This window comes from Triticum dicoccoides, chromosome 6A, assembly GCF_002162155.2.
Source record: "Triticum dicoccoides isolate Atlit2015 ecotype Zavitan chromosome 6A, WEW_v2.0, whole genome shotgun sequence".
Classification (NCBI taxonomy): domain Eukaryota; kingdom Viridiplantae; phylum Streptophyta; class Magnoliopsida; order Poales; family Poaceae; genus Triticum; species Triticum dicoccoides.
Window position 1 is genome coordinate 49,193,002 of NC_041390.1, and position 9,076 is coordinate 49,202,077.

Consider the following 9,076-nt stretch of genomic DNA (forward strand, 5'->3'; position numbering starts at 1 on the left):
GGGGCGTGTGCGAATGGCAGGGTAGTGGCATGCCTGGTGGATAAATGGATTCATGCACAGTAGTATGGGGGGCCAATAAGATGTCATATCTACTCGACGCCCAATTAAGTGGCTTTCGATGTCATGTCAAGCGCCAGGAAAATTACACATGATACGAAGCTTTCCATTCTCCCATGATACGGGCTTCTGAGAGCCCATGGATCTGAGATCGAACGGTTGCATGGTGTGATTCTAGACCTATGGGTGAATACCATATCCTGGAGGGTTATTTTGCAAATTTTCAGCAACTTAGCATGCGACCGTTCGATCTCAGATCCAAGGGTTGCCAGCAGCCCGTATCATGGTCGGGCCTACCACGACTGTCGCCTCGCTCGCGCGGTCGCGCCCTTGGAGATTTAACACGGTGCGTTAGGCTATCTGATGTTGGCATGTCATACATAGTCATCACTTAGTCACTCATACAACAAGGTTAGCTATAAGGTTGGCTATAAGAGTATCTTTTGTTTACTTCTCTCTATCTCTTTCTTCATAGTATTTATTGCATTTGCCAAGGAGTGACCTCTTCCAATGAAATGGTGCTTAGATGAGATGCTATGGGCATTAAATGGCTTAGCAACTCAAGTCCCCAATGCATAGGTGCTTAGTTTTTTATTGCTAAGTTTGCTTCATCTAGGTACACGCGCTTAGCATCGTGGCACCAAACTAATCTCTCTCTTCTTAATTATCTTGCCACATCAGACTTTATGCCTATGTGGTAGGCTTAGCACCTATAGGATCAAGTACAATAGTGGGCTATAAGCCCACTTTACATGGCATTTTTGCATATGTGGGGGAAAGAGGCAAGGAAAAAGTGGAGGAGTGGGCTCTCAAGCAAGAGCCAGCCTCTAGATGGTGGAGCATCGGGAGAGGCACCTGTATGGAGGTGGTCAGGAATTGGGAGACTCAAGCGGGTCATAGCGCCGCAGTTAAAATGATAATGGCAAGTCAAATCACTGGGCCCCACCTGTCCAGCAGTAACTCACTGTCAAATCACACAGCCCTACGTTTGCAGCAGCCTACTCCCTCATCTTCTCGCGTCTCTGTCGAACCGACTAGGCGGAACTACCCTGACTACCACGCGGGAAAAGCCCCGCCCTCGACTTTTAAATAGTATAGTATACTAACTTTGTGTCCATGGATTGCTCCATGGAGCAAAGCCTCAATAAAACGGCGTTACACATGTATGGAGTATGCAGCATGCCCGCCGCATTTGCGTCGCACCCCAGACGGTCGGTCGGTCTGGCACGCCGCTCTCCAAATGGAACGCGCGTCATATTGCGTTTGCACACACATGTGGGACCGCAATTGAGAACCAACCATAGGCACACTCCCTGGCCCGCAAGTCGGCTGAGTTAATAGAAGCACATACTCCACCTTGGTACCTGGACGATCCCTGCAAGACACAGAAGATCAGTTCGTCCATGCATGTGACCAGACTCCAGCAGACACACCTGGATTGGCTACCGTCTACATATCGTGCAGGATGTGTTGTACAGGGCTGTAGTTCTGGTGAGAAATCTAAAAAAAGGTTTCTTGTCATCTCGCAAAATTAGGTGTCATGTGCTTCGGATCACTTCGAGGGTTAAACAGCGACAACTGAGTTGGGCTAGTGATTGGGGGCACATGCACGAAGACTACTCGGCTGCCATCTAGGTCAAGTCGGCTATGTTAATTAGGACATCCATCGACGGACCCCTTTTCTACGAGTTTATCTTTAGTTTGAGCTTTGATCCTTGTCTAGTTTTTCCGCCGGGATTCATCTTGTCTCCTTTGGGCAGCGAGGTTATGATTTCTTGTCATGTGGCATTTTTCGTGTTATATGTTATAATCCGGTGCTTCAGATCAAAATGACGACAACTGCGCCTCTGGGGCACGTGCATGAAGACGTCTCGACAATCATTGCCGAGGTCAAGCCAGCTCCGGTCGGTAGACAAAAGAAAACTAGTACTCCACTATATAGGCAGGAGCCTCCACGCTTGCTTGCTAGTGTTGCTCTCTTCACACTGTCTCGTCCTCTCCAGATCTAAAGACGACAGCGGTGGCCACTCTCTCTCTCTACTCACCGCTGGTCACAGATCCAGCCGGATCCTCTCCGCCGAGGAAGGTGAGAAGGTGCAACATTCACGCGATCGTCCTCGGCGATGGCTCTTACCCACTGCCAGCGCGTCCCGATCAGCGTGCCTTGCCATTCTCTCCCAAGCATCGCTGGCGAGGGAGGGCCTCCCACCCCTTCTTCCTCGCTGCCGTAGTGTGGGAAGATTCGGCCTCCCACCGCCCACCTAGCGACATCCAAGTGACCCTCAGGTATAACTTCCTTCGAAACCGGCCTTGCTCTACTTCTTGAGCTCCTGACGTCGCTACATTTGTAACTTTTACTATTTCTCAAGCCCCCTCGTGTAGATAGGATCAATCGGCTGTTCGAAAACCACCTAATTTTTTACTGTTAAGAGGTAAAACTAGTTCATGCACTCGAATCTAGTAGTATTTGGTTCAAACAAGGAAGAAAGGGGGTGGGGTGGGGGAAGATTTGTTACCTGAATCTAGGACTTGGTCGAAAGAGGAAATAATGGGGGCGAAAAGTAGCAAAGACTATCTATCCAACTGGTCTCTAGGTCTAATAGGGAAATAAGGGGAACGCGGTACTAACTCAATATAAACCCGTCTATTGGTTGAAAAAGGGAAGAAAGTGGGGACTGGGGGACAAGTCAACAGAGTAAGTCCAGCACTAGATTTGCTAGCCTCACATAGTATAAGGTGGCTATATATCGAACAAAAATGGGACCAACCCAGATATCCTCTTCTGATGTTTGTTGCCCTGAGCCGCTCTTATGTAATGCCACTGGTAAAATGTAGCAGTCGCACTGTTAAAAGTAAGGACACGTTAAACCAATGTTGTTTTCAATGTAATGCCTCCAGTAATATGAATCAATGGCACTTTTTTCATGTCCTGCTAAATTTCCCGTTAAGATAAGTTGCTTCTTTTCGTTAGAGATGCAACTGTCCTGGTCTGCCTACTCTCCAGGAGCTTCACGACCAACCTTGATGTTGCTCAATTTTATTGCAACTAATGAAGAAGCTCTGTGGGTTTCGTTTTCTGATGGAAATGGAATCAGGGTTGGAGCCCTTTTCTTAAAAAAAGAAGAAGAAGCTGCTAGCTCATCAGACAATGCTTCATTTTAGGTGAACTGCGCCAAAAGGTCCCATGAATTGAATCATCCATGTTGGTGACTGGTGTCATCCCTTGTACGATGGCATTGACTGCAGATATGGTTACCATCACGAGGTATGTTCCTTTTTGGTCTGACCATTTGCCAAAGATCCTGCATGTTGATCCTGCTCTTGTGCTACTGTTTTGGCACTGCCATGATAAAGCAGTAATGTTATTATTTTGCACCTTAATCTAGTGGCACTATTAATTTAAGGCAATGTTTTGGCACCGCTAGTGCCACTATTTTTTTATATATCGAAAGAGGGGGTTCCCTCCGATTCCATTAAAGAAACCCAACCATAGAGAACCATTATCCGACAACATCTTAGTGTAAACAGGCAGTTATGCAACTACTACTAGAACAGACCGAGTACTAGCAGGAGACAAGTTCGCCACATAAGGTAGGCAGGTAGGGGGACGCATCACCAGCTCGACCAAGTTTGGATTACAACCCAAATGTTACCACCGAAACATCAGGGGGAAGATAGGGACTGAAAGAGCCGGCTTCAGCATCCCAGTCTAAGCACCCACGGCCTTCATCCTTGCGACGCTAGTGTCACTGATAAAATGAAGTAATAATACAGTTAAAATAGAGCGAGTGTCCTCTCTATCATTTCATTTCCAATGTAGATAAAGAAAGTGCTTCTCTTTGTTATTGTATGTTTCATCAACTAGTCCCATTGTTAATGTTTAAGCGTTTCTGCAAACTGGGGTGCTTAATTTTAGTTGATATGCACAAAAATAGAGATTTAAATGTCTCAAGGCCCCTCCTTCACTAGTAGAAAAGGGGGCAAAGGTCCAGGCTGGGTGAGCCCATTAGTCCCGGTTCAGTCACGAACCGGGACTAATGTGAGCATTGGTCCCAGTTCGTGCGGCTAAGGCATTAGTCCCGGTTCACCTGAGCCCTTTAGTCCCGGTTTGAGGCACGAAGCGAGACTAAAGGGTGTGATGCCCTTTAGTCCCGGTTTGTATCTCAAACCCGGACTAAAGATTAGACCTTTAGTCCCGGTTTGAGACACAAACCGGGACTAAAGGGTGCAATGCCCTTTAGTCCCGGTTTGTGTCTCAAACCGGGACTAAAGGTCCCATTTTCAAACTCTACCCCCCTAGTGGATCGCCTTTTTTGTTTCGAAAAATCAAAAGAAAATGATAAAAACTTCAAAAAATAAAATCTTTCGAGAGGTAGTTATATTACTACATCTACTAGTTAGGAAAATTTAAAAACTTAAATTTGGACATGTTTTGCAAAAAATGTAGGGAAAATGTAAAACGGCTATAGCTTTTGCATACGATGTCGGAAAAAACGTATAATATATCGAAATGTTCAGAACGAAAATCCGCTTCCGATTTTGACCGCCTACGACCTGTTTGCAAATTTTTAGAATCCTCAAATTCTAAGAGGAAAAAAAGTTATGCTCAAATTTCAGTTTTTTTTGGAATTTTTGTTAAATCTGGTCAAACTATGGTCAAACTACTTATTTAAGAAGTATTAGTGTTACTAAATAATTATTCAAGAATATTAGTGTTACTAAATAATTATTTCAGTTTTTTTGAATTTTGGTCAAATATGGTCAAACTGTTGTCAAACAGTGGTCAAACAATGGTCAAACTACTTATTCAAGAAATGTTAGTGTTACTAAATAATTATTTCAGTTTTTTTGAATTTTGGTCAAATCTGGTCAAACTATGGTCAAACTGTGGTCAAACTACTTATTCAAGAAATATTAGTGTTACTAAATAATTATTGTTTTTAGAACAATAGTTTCAAACTCAAACAGTGAAATGTGTGACTGCATGCTCAAGCTAAATTCCTGAGGGTTAATAGGATTAACATCTTACTATTGTCAGGAAAACAACAAGTGCAGACTTGGAAACGAGGGAGAATAGAACCCGAAAGTTAAGCGTGCTCAGGCTGGAGTAGTGAGAGGATGGGTGATCGTTCGAGAAGTTAAATGATTTGGAATGATGAGGGGTGATTAGAGATTAAAGGTTAAATTGAGCAGTGATGAGGGGTGATTAGAGATTAGAGGTTAAAATAATTCAGAAATTTGAAAATAAAAAAATTCAAAAAAAATCATAAAATTTCCTTTAGTACCAGTTGGTGTTACCAACCGGGACTAAAGGTGGACCTCCAGGCAGCGGCCACGTGGAGGGCCTTTAGTCCCGGTTCGTATAAGAACCGAGACTAAAGGGGGAGGCTTTAGTACCGACCCTTTAGTCCCGGTTCCAGAACCGGGACTAAAGGCCCTCTTCTACTAGTGCTTGTACTACCGCTGTACACTGATGTTCATCACTAGTAGAAGGTGTATCGGGGAGACTTGGGTCGATTTCCAGTATCATGTAATATTTTCTTCTGTTTATTAGGGTATGTTACATCAACTACTGCCACTATAATCTAATCACGCCTTTTCATTATCTGTGCAAACAGGGTTATTCAGCTGCATTTTGGTGGAACTGCACAAATGTACGGATGGAACCGTCATATATGCAGAGTGTGAGCTGCCAAGTAAAAATTAACGACACCAACCCTGCTCCATCTAAGCATTGGCAGCCACCACCATCAGCGGGATGTGTGGCGCTCACTGTGGATGGATCTTTCTCGGCAGCAAATCCTCTAACCAAATACTAGTAGCTTAGACTTAAAAAAATACTAGTAGCTTATATTGGCAGTTTTCTAGGGGTGTACTCTTTTCTGAAAGAAGCACCAATCTATTTTTCTTTATTTGTACATAGTGTCACAACTTTGACCCAAAGGTCCAGAGCTATTTTAGGGTGATTGGTGTAGTACTCGGAGACTGATTATAAGCATGATTTTTATTAGTTGTTACACTGATTGTAAGCATGAGCAGATGGAAGATTAGGTTAGTGTGAAGCTTACCTTAAACTCTACCGACGCCGTTGAAACGAGGCGAGCGTCGAGGGAACCGTGGAGAACGGCGGGGAAGCGACGCTGCACCATCCGTCCTCCTCTTGCGGTGGGAGAACGAATACTCTTGTGGCTCCGGCTGGCTCTGCACCCTCACGAACGGCACACCATACTCGATCGATTCGTTATCCTCTGGGTGCTTGACCTTCGACCTGTACGCCCACCACCTCCGCCTAACTTTCGCCTCGGGTGAATCTGTCTGCTCCATCGCCCAGAGGAGATACTCGATGAACTCGAAGGACTGCGGCGTGACTGCCGCCGAGGAGTACATCGCCGCCCTCATCACCGTCGTCTCGCTCTTTCGCATACATTGCCACATGGCCCTCACCGTCCTTGAAATCTCCCACTCATTGTCAAACCAAGTAAGGATCTCCTTCAACCTGGCTAACTCTGCCTAGTCCCCTCCAGCGATCTGCCAGATTCGCTGCTGCATCCGCTCCAGAGATGTCCTTCTGAGTGGTCCGGTGCTAGCTTAGGAATATGGGAGGAGAGACGGTGGTATTGCAATAGAGAAGAGGGAGAGGCGAGACGGTGGGTTTGGAATGGAGATGATGGAGAGGAGAGGTTCCCCTACCTTTTGGTCGCTGACAGGTGGGCCTCGTGCTTTGTGGGACCCATGTGTCAGTGTCTCAATGGCAGGATGGGCTACGTCAGGGGATCCTGGTCCAAGGAGAGAGGAGGTGGTTTTGCAATGGAGAAGAGGGAGAGGCGAGACGGTGGTTTTGGAATGGAGATGATGGAGAGGAGAGGAGGTGGTTTTGTAATGGATAAGAGGAAGAGGAGCGTGCGGCGGCGATTTAGGATTGGACGAGAGGGCCGACGCGCTGTGACTGGATCGAAATCAAAATCAATTTACCCTTCAATTAAGAAAGCGACCCCACATTAACTAGTCTCCCTTTTATTCTGGGTCATAATTGACCATGGTTTTCGCAAATAAAATATATGTTATACGTTGCAAAAATAATATAATTTGAAAGTACATTCAGATACGAACCAAATGATACAATTTTTGGTGACATGCATTCACATTTTGCTTGTCAAATACAGTACGTGGTCAAACTTTGACCCAAAATACGCAAAACAAAAAAATACTTCCAAGACCAGCGCCGCTCTTCCGCTCTTCTCCTCTTAAACCACCGCCTCTCCTCTCATGTTCCAATCTTAATCTAGCGTCACTCCTCTCCTCTTCCATTTCAAAACCACCGCCCTCCTCTCCTGTTCCAATCAAAAACTAGTGTCGCTCCTCTCCCGTTCTAAACCAAACCAGCGCTGCTCCTCTCCTCTTCCATTCAAAAACCACCGCCGGTGTCGGGGGTTTGGTGCGACATATGCCAAAGGATGGCTTATCATGGTGGGGGCGAGTAGAACGTCGCCGGTGCCTGGAAACGGGATGAGGCGAAGACATGCACGCCGGCGAATCTTACCCAGCTTCAGGGCTCTCCGAGGAGATAATACCCCTACTGCTGCTCTGCGGGGTCTCCGCATGATCACTATGGCCAAGTGTTTACATGGTTGCTCCTTGAGTTGTTTCTTGGAGGTAGGAGAGGGCAAGGCTAGCTCTCTCCCTTCTATATGATCTGGTCTAGAGCTAATAGGTTCCAACCCTTTGCATGGGTGCCCTGGGGGGTTTATATAGGCCTACCCCCCAGGGGTACAATGGTAATCCGGCTGGACGCGGGCCCAGCCGTCAGTGCCTCTAGCCTCCGTCTTCTCTGCCGACCGCTGGGGCCCGCCGACTGGCGGGCCCCGCCGACTGGCCTGGTATGAAGCCGACAGGCCGCGTCCGCCGCGGGCGGGTCTTGCCGGCTGCTGATTACTGTAGTCGTGCTTCTGATGACGCGGGCTTGATCATGAGGTCGTGGCAACAGCCCCGCCGCCTGGTGGGCGATCACTGTTGCCACTCCCCATCACATCTTGATTAATGGCGTGTGGGCCCCGGGGGTGGACTCGGCCGACTCCTGACGTGTCCGACTGGTGGTTCCCCTGCCGTCTCCTGAGGTCTCACTAACTGGTGGGGCCTGCTACCTCTAGGCCGTACAGACAAGCCATCATGGGTGCAGGATTCGGCCCTGCGGTGCTGATGTTAGGGCCGGCATGGCAACAGTGCCATGCCGCACGGAGATCTTCCGGGGTACGGCGTGCTGTGACCATGCCTGCCCTTGTTGAGGGGCGGGGGTGGGCTTCGCTGTAGCCACGCCCCTGCCTCGTCCCCTTTGATGAGGTCATGGGGTTTGTTGGAATCGCAGGCCGACTCCCCAAAGCCGGCTTCTCTGGAAGTCACCCCTGGGACTCGGCCGTGAGCGGGCAGTCGGCCGCCTTGCCGTCGACTCCTCATGAGGCGGCTCTTCGTCCTGGGGTCTTAAGGGGCGCAGCCTGCCCCGATGTCTTGAAAGGTTCTGGGGCTCGGGTTGGCCTACCCGTGGCCCATTACTCCAACAGTAGTCCCCGAAGCTGGTGAGGCGCCGCGGACGATCGACCGAGAAGCCTCGGCAGTTTCTCTTTCCGGGTACTCAACATATGGTCTTTGATTGACTTCTGCCGGGCCGACTAGAAGGAGTCGGACTTGCTCAACTCAGACTCACTCAATTCCGACTCGCTCAGTATTTCGAACGTCGCGGCGGGATTTAAGTGGCGTGCTAGCTAAGCCTCCAGGCCGCCGCCCGTTCTAGGCCTGTCACGCGATGGCATGTTGCTAGGCCGTCCTGCCAGCCTACGCGCGCGACGAGACAGGCCCATAGGCGGGGCCGCCACTACCGCGCCTCGGCGCCCGAGCGGATCCGCTGCGGCCCCGGTGGACGGTTGGGATTCCCGTGGAGTTACTGCGAGCAGTAACTTTATCGTGGATCGTGGGGGCCGTGGGGTCGTGGGCGCAGTAAATCCCCACGTCCACCCCCTCAGCTTCG